The sequence below is a fragment of the Odontesthes bonariensis genome, chromosome 17 (assembly GCF_027942865.1).
Source record: "Odontesthes bonariensis isolate fOdoBon6 chromosome 17, fOdoBon6.hap1, whole genome shotgun sequence".
Classification (NCBI taxonomy): Eukaryota; Metazoa; Chordata; class Actinopteri; order Atheriniformes; family Atherinopsidae; genus Odontesthes; species Odontesthes bonariensis.
The window spans coordinates 11825975-11846533 of record NC_134522.1 but is presented as its reverse complement, the minus strand read 5'-3'; the positions used below and the strand labels follow the sequence as shown (position 1 = coordinate 11846533).

General features: G+C 41.8%; 2 long non-coding RNA genes across 2 annotated transcripts; both read right to left on the bottom strand.

Annotated features, from left to right (window-relative positions):
• Positions 1–3432: 3432 nt before the first annotated feature.
• LOC142366026 (uncharacterized) lies at positions 3433–5266 on the bottom strand. Its single transcript, XR_012766699.1, has 2 exons — positions 5017–5266; positions 3433–3813 (listed from the first exon to the last, which is right to left on the bottom strand). It is a non-coding gene; the product is annotated as an uncharacterized LOC142366026 (long non-coding RNA).
• Positions 5267–8938: 3672 nt separating this feature from the next.
• LOC142366325 (uncharacterized) lies at positions 8939–19504 on the bottom strand. Its single transcript, XR_012766785.1, has 4 exons — positions 19428–19504; positions 14536–14712; positions 14205–14379; positions 8939–8968 (listed from the first exon to the last, which is right to left on the bottom strand). It is a non-coding gene; the product is annotated as an uncharacterized LOC142366325 (long non-coding RNA).
• Positions 19505–20559: the final 1055 nt, after the last annotated feature.

Below are 20559 nucleotides of genomic sequence, written 5' to 3'. Positions count from 1 at the left end.
ATTTTGCACTTGTACAATGGTGTTCACATGTGTAACAAAGTTTTGAAGTTTTAAAAATAGTTTGTGCATATGCATCAAGTTTTTGGAGTTCTATAAATAGTTTGTGTATGTGTAAAACATATATTAGTGTCCGTGGGAATAGTTTGTGCACGTTTAAAAACTAAATCCGACGGACGCACAAATTTCCCACCTTCAAGTGCGACCATAAAGTTTCAAGTTTGCAGAACTCAAATTTACAAATACGAATTTTGACCCTGTTCTGAGTGATTAGCCAATCGGCACGTTGCTTACTGACTTGCCAATAAACCCGGTGCCCACCCACGTGCCAACCAACCAACCAACCAAGGAGCATCAATTTCTGCCGGCCGGGATCTGAGCGCCAACGACACTCAGTGGGCACCATACATACATACATACATCCATGGTGGGCACACGCTGGTACTGATGGAGGAAAAACAGGATGGAGTCAAACGCTCGTGCTCAGGTAAGTTAATTAAAGGTAGCGGCAATTTGACGATATGGCGAAATCAAAAGTTTCTCGATGTGGTCATATAAGCTGAATGTTAAATGACAGGTGTTGTGCCAAAAGTTGATTGCTGCCAGAAATTGATTTCATTGATTGTCTAAATTGGACCCACTGCCCTGCATGTTTCTGATGTTTCCCTCCTCCACCACACCGGATTCAAATTATCAGCGTGTCATCAAGCTCTGCAGTGGCCTGATAAGGAGCCATTCATTTTATTAAAATAATAGTCATTATTAAAGTATCCGGCTACAAGGAAAGCCCTGATTATGAACTGGGAGATTTAGCATTAACTGGTTGGAAGTCAGCACAGATATATCAGTTGAACTGCAGTGAAACAACGCAGCCAAACACACACTGGACCGCTATTAACTAAATAGTTAAGCAATCTGATAACATTTTTGAACTCATCGGACATATTAAAATAGTTTGTTATACCTTGTGTATATAACATGACGTTTCACTGTTAATAAGTGAATCTCTTCAATACTTCGAAGTCTGATTGACATGATTCGTTTCTTCGTGTCCTTTTCCAAACTCAACGCCTGTATAAATTTAGCTTTTTCCCGTGACTCACGAATGCAGCACCGATGACGTCAAGTATATAAATTTCTATTGGCCCGTTGGTTGAGGTCCCACCTCCTTCAGACGAGCATTTACGTTGTAGCTCTGTGGCTGTTTCAGTGAGCAGGAAGGTAAATAAGTATTATGTATTATTTTACACTGAGCAACGTCATGCTCTGTTAATATTTTACCACTGTTATGTCCTGTAAGGCTCCATATTTTTCAGAATATGTCAAAACTGTGTGTAGCACAAAGCTAACGTACCCACATTGGATCTTTTGAAGGAGTAACATCTACTGACAGAACTTGATATTTTACACAATTAAGCCAAGTTGCGGAGAAATAGCGCATGTTTATTTGACGGGGTCTTTTTGGTCCTTGAATTTGTTGCTGGAGAATTGGAGAAGTGATGTGTGAGTTTCACTGAGTTACAGGAATTGTCTCCAACTCTGTGACTCTTTTGGAAATGCGTCAACATGATTGTTAGAAAGTGGTCCAGAAAACCACGAAAGAGTTGAGAATTTCTGAATTGAATGGCAAGTATAGTAACTGGAAAGACTGCATGCATATATCTTCGGATGCACAGAGGCTGCGGCTGCTTCTCCCCTCTCTGTGAGCAAATGAACTCCTACCTCCTGCCTACAGTGGACAGCTGAGACCTCTGGTGGCAGGAAAGGGGATAACAACAATAAACAAAAAAAAAAAAAACATCTCCTTCAGGGTCCCTAATTGTTCCAGAACTTTGTTTTCCACCGTCGTTTTTAAAACAACAAAAAGCATAAAAATGAAACAAATCAATTGAAAAGTCCACTCTGTCTGTTTTCAGGCTAAAAAAAAAAAGCAAGAAAGCCGAGGCGGCCCTAAAGAAGCAGCAGACTGAGGAGGAAGCTGGTCCAAAATGCCCAGGAGCTGATCGACAACTTGAAGGAAGACAACGCTGCGTTTTGTCATTTTTGCTTTGTTGTTGCATAAGTTATGGTATTGCATTGTGATATTGAGAAACAAATATACTTTTGTTTTCTCCAGAGAAACGTGTCGCTGACCAGAGGCACTTTCTCCGAATGCGGGTCAGATTTCTGATTGAGAAGCAGCTGGTGTTTATGTTCCAGTACTGAAATTCCAGCAAAAAGCCACGCAGACCCCTAAATGGAGACTGAGATGAGGTACTTTTTTATTTATTTTTACTTTTGAGAGGATTTGACCAATGAGACCCTCGGCATCAACTCAGACATGCTCTACATCGTAAGCTCAAACATCATCTGCTTGAACAGACGTCACTTTGCCAACCACACAGACGATAGTCATATGAGTTTATTTTTCTAGGAATACAGCATTGTAGTAGCTTTGTGAAGTACTTTGTAATTTGTGAGCCAGCTTTGTGTCTATTTTTGTATTTGTATTAAAAGTTTCCTTCCATGTGAAACGGTGTCATCATTCATTCCCCGTTGAGGAAAATGTTTAAACCTCCATTTTCTAGTATGTGAAGTGTCTGACAGGAAAGAATAAGACACTCGACCTGCTGTGTGCTCTGTGCACAGCAACGGAAAGGAGAAGGAGCCTAGGGACTGGTGTGCCGCCAACACCTCCTTTTGGCAGCTTTGTTCAGCCATTTCAAAGATAATCCAGGACTGACCAGACTGAGCAGCTTCAGACTCCACCAGCCTTCAGAGAGTAAAGATCTTTGCAGAATAATCAGATTCCAGAGTCTGCGTGTGCATCATCGTCCCAGCTGTCTTAATTAATCACACCAGTGAAGGTAAGATTGAAAAGTATTCCTGCCGAGGTTTGTAGGGGACAATTCCCCCTCTTCTAAAGCTGCGGCTCACTATTCATTTTGAATAAACTTCATACCGATTTAATTTCTATGAAGCAACTTGTCTGAACTCTGCCGGTAACTTTGATGTGGCTCACATGCCAGATGGTTTACATTCAGTGTTTCAGTCAATTGACTTTGTGCTTTGAAACTCGACCTATGAAATATTTATACAGGTCGCTTCATTCTTTCATTGTCAGAACTGTCATTGAAAATAGGAATATAATAAAACAACCGCAGAGACTTTCTGGATTTGGAGTGTTTTTAACTGATGAATTCTGTGATAATTAACAGGTATACCAAATCACCATCTGTTTCATTAGAGGTTCAGCATTTCTCTTGTATTCTTGTATCTGAAAATGTTGAAACCATCTTCCACGCAAACTAAACGCCGACTTCAAATACTTCAAACAAGTAATGAACTTACATTTGTTTGCTTATTCAGTCGTGTGCATACAGCACATCGAGAAAATGTTTCACAAATTGAAGATTTATCAAAAAAAATTAGTGGACAACCAATTAATCAGACCGATTATGACATTTTTGACAACGTTGGCTGTTTATTTCACAGTTTAAAAAGCCAAGTAAATTAAAAATGATTCTGGTAGAGCAGACGTATTAGTTTAAATATTCTGATCATTTTCTGTGTCTTCTTTAAGTGCTGCATTGTAGCAGATCATATATAAGGTCAGTTGCATCAGCTGACCACAAACACAAATGTCTGACAATACAGAGATGCTGATCAGTAGATAAACAATAAAGCTGGCGTCCGTATAATTCATAATGATTTAGAAGGTCCTCCTTTTCCGTCATTTTTTGCGCAGAAAGCTCATCAGCCATGACGCAGCGGCTCCAACACCACCTCCGATGCCGGCCACAACTGCTGTGCCGGCCGACGACAGACCAGCAGCACCTGGAGAAAATCCACAACATTTTCAAGACACTGAAATGTTGAATAGATTTTAAATAGACGAAAAGTTGAAAAGATGTCACTGAAGATTATTATAGTTTAGCATAAACTACCATGGTGATTTAGATTAGCTGCCCAGCCAACTCATTAATCCCATCTCGTAGTACGGCATCATTCAGGTCAAAAGGATATAAACACTTTATTAGGAACACCTTAGAGGAACCATTTCCTCTTAAAACAGCCTCAGTTCTTACAGGAAGTTTTTACATTTTCCAAATATAAACAATCCTGTAAGATTCTGGTCAAAGTTGACAAGATTGTATCATGTCATTACTGCAGATTCAGCACAATTCTGGCTTATTAAGTAGCGGATCTTGCATTTAGCCGCAGGATTCAATTATTCGCAGTAAAGTCCACCTTCTCTCGCCTATTCCTTCCTCCATGTCTTCCCTTATCCATTTGATCTGTTTGTTTTCGGTCATACAAAACAAAAATGAACCAGACAACAGTGGAAACAGACAGAGGTGACGGGAAGGCAATCCTTACAAGATGGCCCTCCCGTCCCAGCATGCAACGTGGCATGAAGCACCTTCACATTCATGCAGATTCAGCAAAAAGTATGTAACATGACAGTTTTCACAATGCTTACCAAAGTTTCCTCTGGATGTAAATGTTGGACGTGAAAAACAACTGAAGCTTCTCACGTTTATGTGCAGGAACCGAATAATGTACGAATAATTTGGTATTCCTGAGAAAGTGCTTACTCAGTGTATACAGCAGTGCTGAGTAAGTCAAGATACAACCTTTAAAACCACAATCAGGTCAGCTGATCAGCTGCTCCTGGAGGTACCGAGGGCTAAACGGAAGCTCAGAGGAGACGGAGCCTTTTCCGCTGCCGGTCCTAAACTGTGGAACGACGTCCCATTTTACATAAGACAAGCCCCTTCACTGCCCATTTTTAAAACCCGTCTTAAAATCCATTTTTATTCCCTGGCTTTTAACCCAGCATGAGACTCTGTTTCTGTTATTGTTTTATTGTTTTTATTGTTTTAATATTGTTATTGTTTATTATTGTTTTTACATTGTTCTTATGTTTGATGCCTTATATTTTGTGTTGTCACTCATGTACAGCACTTTGTTTCAGCCACGGCTGTTTTAAAGGGCTTTATAAATAAAGTTGAGTTGAGTTGAATCAAATCAAAATACCTGCAGACTGCAGAACAGCCACCAGACTTCCAGCTACCACTCCTCCTCCATTAGCAACAGCTGCAGATGACATCATGCCAGCAGCGTAGGAGCCGGCTGCTATCCCGGCTGAGGTGAACCCTACGGCTCCCAGAACAACGGGGGCCAGGACCACCCCTCCGACTAATGAACAGGATGAGAAATGTTTGACATTAATGTGTGTTAAACATCAGACTAACCACAGAGACCAGTGTTCGGTTAACTCCTGATATTACTGTGTATGGATCTAAGGAATCCTCTGTGTCCAACAGATCATTAAGATTTAGATTAAGAGATTAAGATTAAGATCCGATTTATTGGTCATGCATACACATGAAATTTGTCCTCCGCTTTTAACCCATCCAGGTTGGCACCTGTTGACACACTCATGCACAGGGTCACACACTCAGAGACAGATGCCAACCTGGAGCGGTGGGCAGCCATTCACAGCGCCCGGGGAGCATGGGGGTACGGTGCCTTGCTCAAGGGCACCTCAGCCGTGACAAGGAGGTGGACTGACACACCTCCAGCTGTCAGCTCCTAAAACGAAGGAGCCACAAGCGATTGACATTCAATAACACTATATTATCTCTGCGTTGATGGGTTTGTCATTTGCAGCTGCTACAAATGATAGTGCTCTCAAAAGGAAGTCTGACTAAATGTTCGCGAGAGGTTAGAGGAAAAGGAAAGATAAGAGGTGAATGTACCACACCCAATGGATACTACCAGTACACAATTCATGGGAATAATGACAGACTTGCTGCTGTGGTGGACTGCGAAAGATCCACGGGCAGGTCTACAAGTAGAAGAAGATCATGGGCTAAGACTTCAGTGAAGTCAGTTTGAAGTTGGATATTCGACAGACATTCGCAAAACACTCCAACATTTCAAGTGCACTCGTATTGCAGACTTTACAGTAAAAACACGAGAGAGGACGACTGCAGTGTGTTGCAACTTCCTGTTTTCAAAAATTTAAAAAATGTGATATTTAAAGCAGAAATGATCTACTGTGTATAAAGTTAATAAAAATTATGAACAGATATAAAATGTAAAAATAATAGGTGTATCTCATGCAACCAGTGTAGTTACATGATCCCAAACTGATTTGGAGTCAATTCATCACATGACCTGGAAGCTACTGAGCAAAAAGTCTAATATTTACATATAAATATTAATAAAAATTATGAACAGATGTAAAATGTAAAAATAAAAGGTGTATCTCATGCAGCCAGTGTAGTTACATAATCCCACACTGATTTGGAGTTAATTCATCACGTGACCTTGAAGCTATTGAGCTAAAATGCTAATATTTACAAATAAAAATTATGAACAGATATAAAATGTAAAAACATAGAACTAAAATAAAAAGGGAAACCCTCGGAAAATAACATAGCAAAGGACACAAAGGACACACGGAAAAACAGGCAAAAAACACAAAAACTTTGGCTTTCTCTGAGCTGCTTTAAAGGGATAGTTCGCCTCTTTTGACATGAAGCTGTATGACATCCCATACTAGCAATATTTTGCAAAAAGTAGCCACCATCAGCTAGACTGTCCCCAAACAGTAGCCGCTGGTTTTTCACCATGGAGGGGTCCACACCTGCAACCAAAGGGTGCGTGTGCAGAAAGAAAATTCCTGGGGTAGATACCAGTGTTAATTTCGTCAACCAGGACGATGACGAAAATATTTCGTTAACGCCCTTTTTTCCCGTGACGATGACGCACAAAATTGCTTCCAGAAAATAAAAATATGATGAGAATAAAAAAGGATTTTCGTTAACGAGACTAAGACAAGACGAAATTTACAAGCCATGGACGAATGGACATTCAAAAATGTAATTGTTTATAATTAATTTGTAATTGTTAATATAAGTGTTTCTTGAACTTCATAGAAGATTACGCTCGAATTTCGTTCTGATAACTGTCCTTCCCCAGAGGAACTGTTTCAGTTTGCATTCGCACATGAGTCGGGACCAGGTCGGGACTGATGTGGCAGTGACGTGTTACGTTAGCCGTTTAGCGCCACATTCAACAACAAAACAAAACAAAACCCGGTAAATGTAAGGAGAGAAGAAAAAACACCACAAAGAAGCTAACATGGAGAGCGGGGAGGCCACCGTGTTCATGGTCTGCATGATGGTGATATTAATCATGGACGATCACATCAGGTGTCTAATATCGAGGCTGGAAGAGCTCACAGAGAGTCAGGAGACGATACTTTTCATTTCATGAAGGAAGAAAGGAGAGCAGAGCACTGCAGACAAATGAGACAACATGTAAGTTTAACTTATTAAACACCCGCCGGTTGTGTCCGTGTCATATGAGGAAACATTTCAGCCGTGACAACATGACATGGGGTGGAGCTACCGACCACCAAACACCTCCGTCAGATGTGTTCCTATAGAACCCTGAAAAGACCCGACCTCGGAGAAGGAGCTAAAATGGAGTGTGATAAATGTAAAAAAGAGAATCAGTGTTTGGAGAAGTTTTTTATTCTGTACAGTGTGATATATGTTAAAAAGAGAAGCAGTGTGTGGAGAAGCTCTATTATGTACAGTGTTGACTAAAATGACTAAAATTTGACTAAGACTAAAATTGATTTTCGACATTGTGACTAAGACTAAGACTAAATTAAAAAAAGCTGACGAAATTAACACTGGCGGATACCCACTCCACCTGCTCGGCATGCCTCGGGCTGCAACACGCTCAGGCCGCCCTAGCAACCCTGGTAACTTGCGAGCATTGCGCGCGGTTTTCAAATAAAACCCGCCGACGCAGACTGGCGCGGCCTGTCAACCACCGATCCTATGTTGGGGGTACCCAACCCCCCACCACAGGAGTCAAAGACGGAGTGCCCCGAGGGAAACACCATCCCGAAGGGCACAAGCTGGGGCGACCAGCTTGATGCCGTCGCCCCGCTGTCAGTCCATGATGTCCCCGGAGCATGCCTGCTAGCAGCAGAGGAGGACATTGTGGATGTGATGGAGTGCTTTGACTCGAGGGACGAGTCCATCAGCCTGGGGTCCGAGGACGACTCAGACATGGACTACTCCTTTGCTCCCTCGTTGGCTGCAAAGCCAGCCCCCAGGGAGGAGGCGAGTGGCGGCTCCCCAAACCCACCCGCCGGTACTGACCTGCACGACGTCTGCAGGAGGGCGATTGCAAAGCTGTAAATGCTGTTTATATGTAAATATTAGCATTTTTGCTAAATAGCTTCCAGGTCATGAGATGAATTGACTCCAAATCAGTGTGGGATCATGTAACTACACTGGCTGCATGAGATACACCTATTATTTTTACAATTTAGTTCAGTTCATAATTTTTACATGTAAAATTAGCCTTTTTGCTCAATAGCTTCCAGGTCACGTGATCAATTGACTCCAAATCAGTGTGGGATCATGGAACTACACTGGCTGCATGAGATACACCTATTGTTTTTACATCTGTTCATAATTTTCAATAACTTTAAACACAGTACCTTATATCTGCTTTAAATGTCCCACATTTTTATTTTGAAAACAGGAAGTTGGAACACGCTGCAGTCGTCCTCTCCGTGTGTTTATTGTAAAGTCTGCAATACGGGTGCACTTGAAATGTTGGAGTGGCTTGCGAATGTCTGTCGAATATCCAACTTAAAACTGACTTCACCTAAGTGGGCTAAAGACCTGTTTGTTCTGTGTTTGGATATTTTGTTTGTTTACCGGCTGCTCCCCACAGCCTCAGCTGAGGAAGACAGGAGGAGGAAACTAATACGAAAAATATATTTTCTCACCAAAAATCCACGATGCTTTTGAGGGAGGGGTGAAAATGATAAGGCACGCAGTTTTGGTCTTGTTCACACAACACAAAATAGCAAAAATAGCAGAGGCGTGACAAAGGAGGCACACACGTCAGAAAATCCTACCTGCTCCTGCTGTGATGGCAGCAACTTTTCCTGAAACACAACAACCCACATAAAGAGTCAGCCGAAACACAGCTTAATCAAAAACAGGGTATCTGCACATTTTTTATCAACAAATTTAATGACTTTTAAGACCTTTTTAAGACCTCTAAGAATAAAAATTAAGACCATTACCACGGCAAAAATATATATAAAAACTACACTCAAGGCTGTTCGGTTTAACAAAGCACATTGTATTTTAGCAACAGTGCAAACAGTCAGTGCATATTTGTGCATTCATGTGCATTCATGTACCATTACTTAAATGCTAGCTGTTTTACTTCTGCTGCTACTATAGCAGGGATGTCCAAAGTCAGTCCTCGAGGGCCGCTGTCCTGCAGGTTTTAGATGTTGCCCTGCTTCAACACACCTGATTCAGATTAAATGGATCTCTTCAACAGATTGTTAAGTTCTACACAAGCCTGTTAATGATGTCTTGAACCTCTAAAACCTGCAGGACGTCGGCCCTCGAGGACCGACTTTGGACATCCCTATACTATAGCTACTACTACAACAATAAAAATAATGATAATGATAATGTATTTTATTTAGAGGCGCCTTTCAAAGCACTCAATGTCATCTTCAACAATAGAATATTAACAATAAAAATATGAATACATTTTATTTATTTGTTTAACAGGAACAAAGCTTATATATTTTTCCAGATTTAGCCGCAAGCTCCTGCTGGCGGTGGCTGCTGCTGTTCGCGGAGGCTATTGGTGTCTGCTGCTGGAAGTGGCTGGTGCTGGCAGAGGCTGCTGCTGCTGGTGGCTGCTGCAATTGGAAGCTGCTAGTGGTGATTGCTCGCCTCAATGATGGCTGCAGGAAGATGCTGGTGGTTGCTGGAGGTTGAGAAGGAATGGAGAGGCCAAGTACATCCATGGCAATAAGCAAGGTATTTGGTGGTGGCCTAGATGTTATGGCCTTTGGTGCAGGAGGTTGAGCCTTCTTGGCCTTCTTGTTCTGACTCTTGCTGCCAAGGTAACCTTTACTCTTGTCTTCTCTCCTTGAAGCCCTGATGCACTTTGCCGCAATCCTTAACCTCAGCCTGACATATTTGCAGATGATTTTTCTCTTCACATCATGGCATGATGGAAGGCTGCTATCCAGAAGAATGGCCTCCTCTTTCAGCTGTTCCACTGCATTGGAGCACTCCATGAGAGAATCATCTGTCCTTGAACGAAACAGCTGCTCCACATGCTGGACGACAGTGAAGACCTCATCAGATGGCCGATAAAGTGCACCATGTTTGAATTCCTTCAACTGCAGCAGAACAGCATTTTCATGTGCATCATCTGCATTTTGCACAAGTGCATGCTTGCACGTCTGACAGAGTGAGCAGCTGAAGACACACTTCATGATGTATCCGGCCAGATGGTACAGAACACAGGAATCTGTTTTTGAGAAGGTGGGTGGTGATGTCAGGTCGACCAGCTGCTCCACTCTCAGACCTTCAGGACTACTGGTATTGGTTTTGGTCTCCAGGAAGTCTGCTAGGTGGTCACAGCTGTCATCCAGGTAACTGCCTGTACGCACTGTGGACAGGAACTGTCCAACAGTGACAGCCCGCAGGGCATAGTGGAACTCCACAGGTGTTGGCACGGGGTTCCTCTGACGTATGCATCCAAACGTGTTATCCAGGCAGTCCTGCGTGAACCGGCTTGTGAAGACAAATTTGTGACCCTGGCTTAACAGATCTTCCTGGACCTGCAGTATGGTTGTTGTGGCCATAACCAATCCTGTCTGTACCGGCTTCCAGCTGCTCTTTTCCCCTATCTTTAGGCCACGAAAAAGATGGATGCTTTCTTGGAGAAAGCTGATGGCCTTTTCGTACTCACCCATTTTGAAAAGAGAGATGTCAGTCACAACATGGCGGGACGACATAAGGTCAAACCAGTGGTCCATCTTCTCCAGGAACCATGATGTGCATTAGAGGCATTAAAAATGCAATAATTTCCACAACACAAATAACTACTCTGCAGCCAGCTAGACACCTAGAGCTGACACATTTCACACCTGTTACTGACAAAACAGTCGAAGAGACCATCTGCAGTCTGAGTTCATCAACGTGCTGCCTTGATGAGTTGCCCACTAGATTCCTAAAGTCTGTGCTGAGCAGTTTGTTACCACAACTTGCTCATCTAGTCAACATCTCACTCCAGACTGGAACATTTCCAAAGGCCTTAAAAACTGCTGTCATTAAGCCTCTTCTAAAGAAGAGCAATCTTGATGCCACAGTACTGAACAACTACTGGCCCATATCAAACCTGCCATTCTTAGGCAAAGTCCTAGAAAAAGTTGTATACCAACAGCTTAGTGACTTTCTCCTGTCTAACAATGCTTTTGATACTTTCCAATCAGGCTTTAGGCCCCACCACAGCACTGAGACAGCTCTGATCAAGGTGACAAATGACATCCGCCTGAACACAGATGCAAGTAGAGTCACAGTCTTAGTTCTGCTGGACCTGAGTGCTGCCTTTGACACAGTTGACCATGCGATCTTATTACAGAGGTTAGAAGACTGGGTGGGAATCTCTGGTCGTGCTTTAAACTGGTTCAAGTCCTATCTGGAGGACAGGAAATATTTAGTTGAAATTGGTAACTGTGTCTCGGACCAAATGGCTATGACCTGTGGGGTTCCCCAGGGGTCAATCCTGGGACCCGTATTGTTCAATCTGTACATGCTTCCACTAGGCCAGCTAATACGCAGCTATAATGTGTCCTACCACAATTATGCAGATGACACTCAGATCTACGTGTCACTGACGGCAGGAGAACACGGGCCTGTAGATACACTGTGTCGCTGCATCGAACAGATCAGTGTGTGGATGCAAAACAATTTCCTCCAGCTAAACTCAGACAAAACTGAAATCATTGTCTGTGGCCCACAGAAACAAAGAGAAAGTGTTATCAGTCACCTTGAGACTCTCTCTCTAAAACCTAACTATCAAGTTAGAAATCTCGGGGTAATATTGGACTCAGACCTGAACTTTAACAGCCACATTAAATCTGTAACATCAGCAGCTTTTTACCATCTAAAAAACATTGCCAGAATCAAAGGAATAGTGTCTAAACCAGACTTAGAGAGACTGATCCATGCGTTTGTCTCCAGCAGGTTAGACTACTGTAACGGCCTGCTCACTGGGCTCTCTAAACGGGCTATAAGACAGCTGCAGTACATCCAGAACGCTGCTGCTCGAGTCCTGACTAGAACCAGGAAATACGACCATATTAGTCCAGTGCTCAGGTCTCTGCACTGGCTTCCTGTCGCTCAGAGAATAGACTTTAAAACAGCTCTGCTTGTGTACAAGTCTCTTCACGGTCAAGCGCCAAAGTACATCTCTGCCATGTTAGAGCCATATGAACCACCTCGGGCTCTGAGAACCTCAGGGAGGGGTCTCCTGCTGGTGCCCAGAGTCAGGACTAAACAAGGTGAGGCTGCGTTTCAGTTTTATGCCCCTAAAATCTGGAACAGTCTTCCAGAAGATGTGAGACAGGCCTCAACTCTGACAATGTTTAAATCCAGGCTGAAAACAGTTCTATTGAGCTGTGCATATGACACTTGAAAGTATTTTATCTGCACTCTTCACTTTTTAATTACTTAATGATTATTTTAATGGGTTTTAAATTTCTTTCTTTTATTTTTTTTATTCCTTTTTAATGGTTTTATTGCCTTCTTGTGATTTTATGTAGCTGTAAAGCACTTTGAATTGCCCTGTGTATGAATTGTGCTCTATAAATAAAATTGCCTTGCCTTGCCATGTGGTGAGGTTTGATTCAGGACGCTGCTCCTCCTCCACCAGGTACTTTAAGGCAGCACTTGTCGACTTACTGAAGATGTGCATGGCTGAGCTAACTTTCATCTTGTCAAAGTGGTTAGGATCCAAAATGCCCCTGGAGAGGTTGGGAGCCAGCTTTAGTGCTGTGCCCTCTTGGTAGGACACCAGATCCTGTAAGGGACCAACAGACACCACATTGGACGGCAGGTGCTCTTTGGACACAACATCTTGTGGAATGGTGATGGTCTGACCACGGACAAGGGCACTCCTCAAGTTCTTGACCAGAAGTGGAACATCTGCCATGAAATAGAGCCGCCGGTGTGACTCTATGGGATGTGGAATCCAGGGCTTATCACACGTCACTCCAAAAGCTCGCCACATTGCTCTATTGGGGCTCCCCATGTCACTTGTGACATTAATGACATGAAGCCCTACAGATGCTCCTGCCTCCACTATAGCAATGATGATAGGCTGGTAGATGGCACCATTGGTGGAATTACTGCTGTAGTGGTATGCCACAACTTGCTTCCACCTTGTTGTTACTCCAGCCAGCATAAAGACACAAGCGTGAATTGCTCTGCCATTGTGGCCAGGCATTGTAACATTGCCAAACAGCTTTCCTGTCCCCAGATGCAGCTCTACGCTTGGGGTGATGGCCATCTCATCCAAGGTTAGCACACAATCCCTCTCCATTTGGTTCATGCTACTAACCTTTAGCTTCAGCATGTCAAAAACCTTCTCCAACACTCCTGGCTTGAGTTTTACATGCTGCATTCTTCTTTGGACAGTGTGGATGTCTGGCAGAGGGATCTTCATGTTTTGCAGGGTTTTGTATCCTGTTGTGCCTGCTGTGAATCGAATTTGAATTGCCTTTTTGATGGTCTTATTTCCCCACCCAATTGCCCCTTTATTCTTTTGGCCGAGTGCATGAATTTGGTCCCGATTGAAAATTGAGGTAAACTTTTGTTGAAGGTTGTTGCTTCTCCTCCTAAGTGCCCAATTTTTTTTTTGTTGTGTTAGAGCCCTCTCTGCTTTTATCCTCCTATATATTTCCTTTCTTAATTCCCTCAGCAGGTCCTCCACACTGGCCCTGTCATGACTGGTCCCTGACACACTGGTTCCTGGCTGACTGGTCCCTGACACACTGGTTCCTGGATGAGTGGCCCCTGGCTGACTGGCACCTGGCACACTGGTTCCTGGATGAGTGGCCCTTGTAGTCTATTGACATCTGCTTCATTGTCACCTGATACATCCCTCTCACTCGCCTCTAACTGCACTTCAATTTCTCCCTCAATATCTGTAATAACAACATATTGTTGGTGTTATATGCCACCTACACTATATCCCTAGAAGTGAAATTTGACATGTCTTTTGACGATAGCTTCTTTAAAAAAAAAAAAAATACATGAAATGGGGAAAAACTGTGGAAAGACTGTTCACTAGTATCATACCAAGGTTTGATTTTAAGAAGTAAGTGTGGTCATCAGGTGCAGAAGCCATCATCCTCGAAGGTGTTTTCCTCCTCTTGGGCTTGGGGCGATGGATGAAGATGGTTGGGACAGCATCTGGTCTCAACTTCTTTGTGCCTCTTTTTGAGACCATAAACTGGTTGTCCTCAAAGTGTAACTGCCGGGAGGTAATGATGTCATAAGTCGTAGGCTAAATTCAGTTTCCCCTGCATACTTCACGTTTCTGTTGAACTGTTATTCTTTACATTCAGGTGTACAATGCCCTTTGAAATTTTAGTAAATTTATCATAAAACCTCTGTGGCCATTACTTACTTCACAAAGTTTTCTTTTGTTGTGGTCACCTTTAACCTGACAGTTTTGCCTGCTGACCATTGCCAACCATCTTTTCCGGCGATCAATGTCCTTGGGGAAGCCATACATCCGGATTCCTTTCTCTGAGCGATTGCTGCATCCAAAGGCTGCACAACCAACCATGGTAAATCCACTGATCTAAAAATGATGTAACCATAGCGGTCTTGAACTTGGAAATGATCAAAGATCACCTATGACACATGCAGGAGCCCTTTTCCAGGCAGTCTTGAGTGAGGTGGCTGTGAGGACATTCTTTCCCTTTTTCCAGACCCCTCGTGTGTGTGTGTTTATGGTTTCATTGCCCCACTTTGTCTGTTAATGGTTTATGTTTAACACACACTGCTGTTATTGTTCTAGTTTGTTCTTATTGATAAATAATATATTATTTATAGTAATAACAATAATATATATATATACGATTAATTATTCTTATTTTTTTTCTTGCACACACACAAAACAGTTCTTGTTTCAATAATTTTTTTATAAAAATCTTGCTTATTGAACAACTTTTGTACAAGTCATACCTATTCCAGTCCATCAGCTCTAACATAAATTGTAAGTGTGAATAGTTGCTTGTAGAGTTAGATTTATTACTATTGACTGACCATATTCAAGCATATTAGTGATTGTTTGAAAGATCTGGTACATGGCTCCATCCTAAAATCTTAACGGTTCTGATGCCTGTCCTACAAAAATAACTAAATGTCTTTTAGTCTCCTACGTGTTCTTTCAAAAAACTAAATTTGGAATAAAGATAAAAAGTACTTTGGAAAAGCTGACATTTCACAAAACAGGAAAGTGCTGAGAGTGCAATATTAGTAAAAATGAAATGGTAACTTGTTTATCTATTTGCAAATGCAGAACAACGAACCTTATGAAGTTAGCATCACTCACGTAAGTGAAGCTTAACTAGCAAAGCTAACATGAACTTTTCCCTCCAAAAGTTTGTTAATTTTTATCATTATTAAAATATAATTAATTCACTTTCAATTGTCAACCCCACAGTTCAAAAGCATAATGACACTAACATACAACATACGTTTACGTTTACTTTGATATTTATCATGCAATAACTCACGCTGTACCATACAAGACAATGACAGCTTGCAGTTTGTTTGGAACTCCGGAGGCTTACATGAACCACGTGACAGCCCTAGCGGTGACTTCAAAGCGTGTCGCAACTCTGTATACTCTATAGCTCTGGCTAGCAGTAGCCAGACACGTATAGCTAGATAGATCTCTCTCTCTCTCTCTGATATTTATAGTAGTAACTATGTAATGTGTCCTGTAGATACTTTAGATTTGTAGAATTATCAATTGTTTTCAATTTTTTTTCTTTTGTTGAGGTGTATATGACCTAAACAAAAACACAGCACCCTGAAAAGTACAAACTTTTCAGAACTAGAGGTAACGATTCAATCAGGCGCAGAAAACATAACCTATCGCTATCGGACACTAAGTTTTGACAGCTGTCAAGTAGTATGAGATTTTCTGAGGGGTGACTCCGATCAAGATTTTTAGTGGCCGCGATCAAAATTATTTACCACCCTTGTCCGTGCATCAGGTTGTTTGAGCGACTGTACCGTGTTGAAAAAAAGTCCAGTGTGAAACGTGTGCTTCAGTGTGTCAACATGATCGCATAAGATTCGAACGCACAAGGGAACACCACACACTACAGGACAATCGTGCCCGATTGTCACACCTCTGAGAAGGAGCGTGTATTCGCTGCCATTTGTCTGTCTGTTTGTCTGAGGCTCTGAGCAAAATAAATTCATAATTGAACCTAATTTTCGAGTTATGTCTACTGTGCCTTTACAACTAGCAAAACGATTTTACTACCCAAGTTAATTTAAACTAGATCTTTGGACAACTCACATGAAGCACAGACTATGGACAGTGACTTTGCATTGCATAAACCACACGCCAAAATTTAATTTCCTTCGGGATTAATAAAGTATCTCCAATCTAATCAAATAAAAAAAAAACGAGCACAGACCGCTCATACAGTCAATGGCACGTACCCATAGAAAAAATACACCCTCACACACACATCACACAACCTGACTATCAACTGCTAACAACCATAATCAGTAACCTACACAAACCCAGACACATAATGGCCCAGCAATCGGATAAACCAATGAAGTGAATCAATCCTGTGAAAGAATGAAAACAAGTGAATGAAACTGGCGGTCCGTTTCACAAAGCAGGTTCAACCAACTCTGAGTCTATTCCTGATCTCTGAGTTGATCTACTCTGAGATAGAAAACCCTGAGTTTTCGGTTCCAGAAACGCTGATTTGAGTGAGGTTAATCAACTCTGAGTAGGTTCACCTTGAGTTTTGCATGTGCACCACAACTTTAAAAAGCCAGCATCAATGGAGCCCCGATTCGACGAGTCACCATGGCAACGGGGAAGAGGATGGGCTACGTTTTTCACCAACCTCGAATTGGAAATCTTAATGCGCTCATACGGCGAGTTTTAATACGTTTTTAGAAATAAGTGCACTGCTGCAGCAGCAAAAGTGTAAGTTTAAATGTAGTCCTTTGCAATCACAATAATATTACAGGAGAAACTGCTTGAATGGTAACCCATTAATTTATTTAATCTAGGTGCAATCCCGCGGGGGAGAAGCGCACTTGGCAGCAGTTTAAGATTAAATATAAAAACATTGTTCAAACAGGTGAGACCTCGGCATGGAGGTACCTCATTTTGATCATGTTTTACACTGTAAAATAAATATCAAGAGGCTATTTGAGTGTGCAGTTATTTTATCCCCAACATAATACTGTTTTCACACACATAAACTATGTCTACTCATCTATATCATGTTCTGTTAAATACTTATGCCTATTTAAACTAACACAGACTTCTACTGAGCCAACAGAAAGAAGGCTGAGGGAATCCCTGGAGGGAGTCCACCAAGACACAAGTGCCTTTATAAAATATAATAGCCCTATATATATATCTTTTTTAAGCCTATTCATACAAATATTTATTTGTCTTTTATGTCTTTTTTTTCTTTTGTCCCAACAAAATTCTGATGGTGCCGCTCAAAAAGATAATTGTCTGTAAATGCAAAAACATCTATGCGCGCGGTCTGATAACCATCTCCGACGAATATTTATTTCTCTGCGCAATAATGCTATCCACGGGATTGTTGTCAAAAGGACATGCCATGTTCGTGAAAAAAGTCATCTCCTACTGTGCCTAATGGACTTCTAGAAGCAGAAGAACTCGCTCTGCTGACTGAATGAATGAGGAAATCAAATGGCGTGTGTGGCTGAAAGAGGGCGGAGACAGAGAGAAACTCGAGGTTTCTTGAATAAAACCTGGTCCCGACCAGGTTAGGTTCAGAGAGTCTGTTACTACGGTAACTGACCGAAAGGTTAAGTTACCTCTCTTTGTGAAACAGGCTAGAGTTACCCCTCTTCCTCGGGGTTGAGTTACCTCCCTTTGTGAAACGGAAAACTCAGGGTTTCCCTCATTTCAGGGTTAATCAACTCAGAGTTTTCACTAAACCTGCTTCGTGAAACGGACCTCTGCACTCACCCATTATGAAGTTAACTCTGCCAGCCATGTCAGACTGTCATCCATAATCTTGCTCCTGCTCAGCCAACTCCTTGACGTCGGGTATGGTTGGTAACGTTACTGCGGCTAGCATTAGCAACTAGGCTGCTAGGCTTGCTAAATCGGTAAGCATTAGGCTACTGAAGAAAGCTAGTCTTTTTAGATACGTTATATTATCATCTTTCTTCTAGGCTATAAGTTAACCTTTGTTTACGGCCACTGGCCCTAACCTGACGTGCTAGCTGTCAAATCACCGGAAGTACTGGCGCACACACAAAAGTTCGAACGTCAACGGTCGCCATATTGTGCACAGAGCGATAGAAAATCGTCTCTCCAGACACAGTGGCGCCACCACGTGGTGGCTAGGAGTGGCTACAGCCACCATCAGATCACTCGCTGCCACCCTGTTAGCCACCACAAGGGAGCGCATTGGATTTGTGTGGATTAGGGAATGTATTTTAATCCACAACAGTTAATAATGTGAAAATGGTGCTATCACAAGAGCAACGACAACAACAATAATAATAATAATATCTAATTTAATTAGAATAATAAGAATAAGAAACAGAGCACAGTGGGGTCTTACGTGCTCTGGACCTAAAACCTGAAGCAGCTGCGTTGCTACGTTCTCGTGCCCTGCCCCTCCCCCTCCCCCCCTCTTCGGAGCTCTAATTTGGAGTGGAAAAATTTTGCAAAGATGCACATGGAAGCAAGTTCAAGCAACAAGTATTGGTTCAACGAATTCTGAAGAGAACTTTTGTCGGTAAGTATGATATACAGTGTTTATACAGCACATATTTTATTGGAAATACTTGAATATACTTTATATACGTGTATACTGAAATGTGTGACTCGTTTGCATGCTCTCTGAAGTTAGCATGCTAAGCGGAAAGTTAGCTAAGTAACTTGAATAACCTAAATATATTAAGTCACTATTATTAAAGTGTGACAGCAATAATAAGAAATCAGTGTTTTAATATATGAATATACTGTAAATTCAGTAAATCAATAAATAGGTGGGGGTTTTATTTGGTCGGGTATGCCACCCCAAGATTTTGCCTTGCCCCCACCAGCCACCCTTAGGATTTATTTCTGCTGGCGCCACTGTCCAGACATATCTTTCTTTCATTCCGCCCAGATGAAATTTAATGCCACTCTTCGAAAATCGGCGAAATTTAAGATATTTTAAGACCTTAAAAAGCGTATTTTTTTATTTAAGACTTTTTAATACTTTTTAAGGATCCGCGGAGACCCTGATCAGTAAAATATGCTGATAAACTCACCGGGGCCCACTTTTCTCTGGTGTGATGATGACGTTTGTGAGACTTTCTGACGCTGCGATTTACAAAGAAACGAAACTCAGTGCTGCTGCGTTCAAAGTCTTCGCAAACAGTAAACAATCTCACATAACATAATTTTCGATTTCCGGTTGGGAAAATACAAGTTTGTTTAGTTGCTTGACAACAGCAACCACTCGACAACAGCTATGTAGTTATCTTAGATTAAAAGATAGATTAGCTAAAACACCCAAGGTACTTTGTCGAATATTTCTTAGGTCATTTAAGATCATTTACGATTTAAACTGCCCTTTTAATCCAGATACGCAAGTTGTAGTTGAGAAGCCTTACATGAGTTGCCGACCATGGATGTATTATGTTGTCAGACCTATAAAAACCCTCCTTGTTGTACTTTCCCCCCCCCCCTTCTTTGTTGGAGACTTTTATGTTTTTGATCTCCCAGTTGCCTTCGAATGCAGCATACGTAACGGCCCAATATAGCGGTTGACGTTGCTCAGTAAGTACGTTTCTAAACATAAAAAAATCAACTTTGGAGTTTCAAAAACAACAATTAACATTTTACCGGCAGTTGTATTCAAACGAAGCAGTATTTATCACCAACATTACACCTTACAGTGAGATAAAACAGGCATTTCGTTGTTGCCTCAGTACACCTGATCACATGGTAGAAGTTGCGCATGCGCGACTTGTTAAGGGCTTGATATCTTTTTTATTTTTTTTATTTTTTTTTATTTTTTATTTTATTTTATTTTTTTAAGGGCTTGATATCTTGGTATGTCAATGAGTAGGTCCGAGACTTCCTGATCCTTTGCAAGGGCTTTTATTGCAATCCACCAACATTGGCCATCAGCATACAAGTTACCCTGGGGAAGTTACGTCATCACTTCTCCCAGCCCCGGACGTAGACCCTTGGCACCCGCTACAATATATGCACTCCGGGCCAAATACACTGGCGCCCTCTATTGGTCCTTAACTGTAATACAGCTACTTCATAACACTCCTCCCCCTTAAATCTAAACTACTCCGTAGTGTACAGTGCCTCAATTTAACAAAATCACCACAATTGTTAGTGTGACTAGACAACCTAATAACAACCCAGTTATTGGTTCATATCACG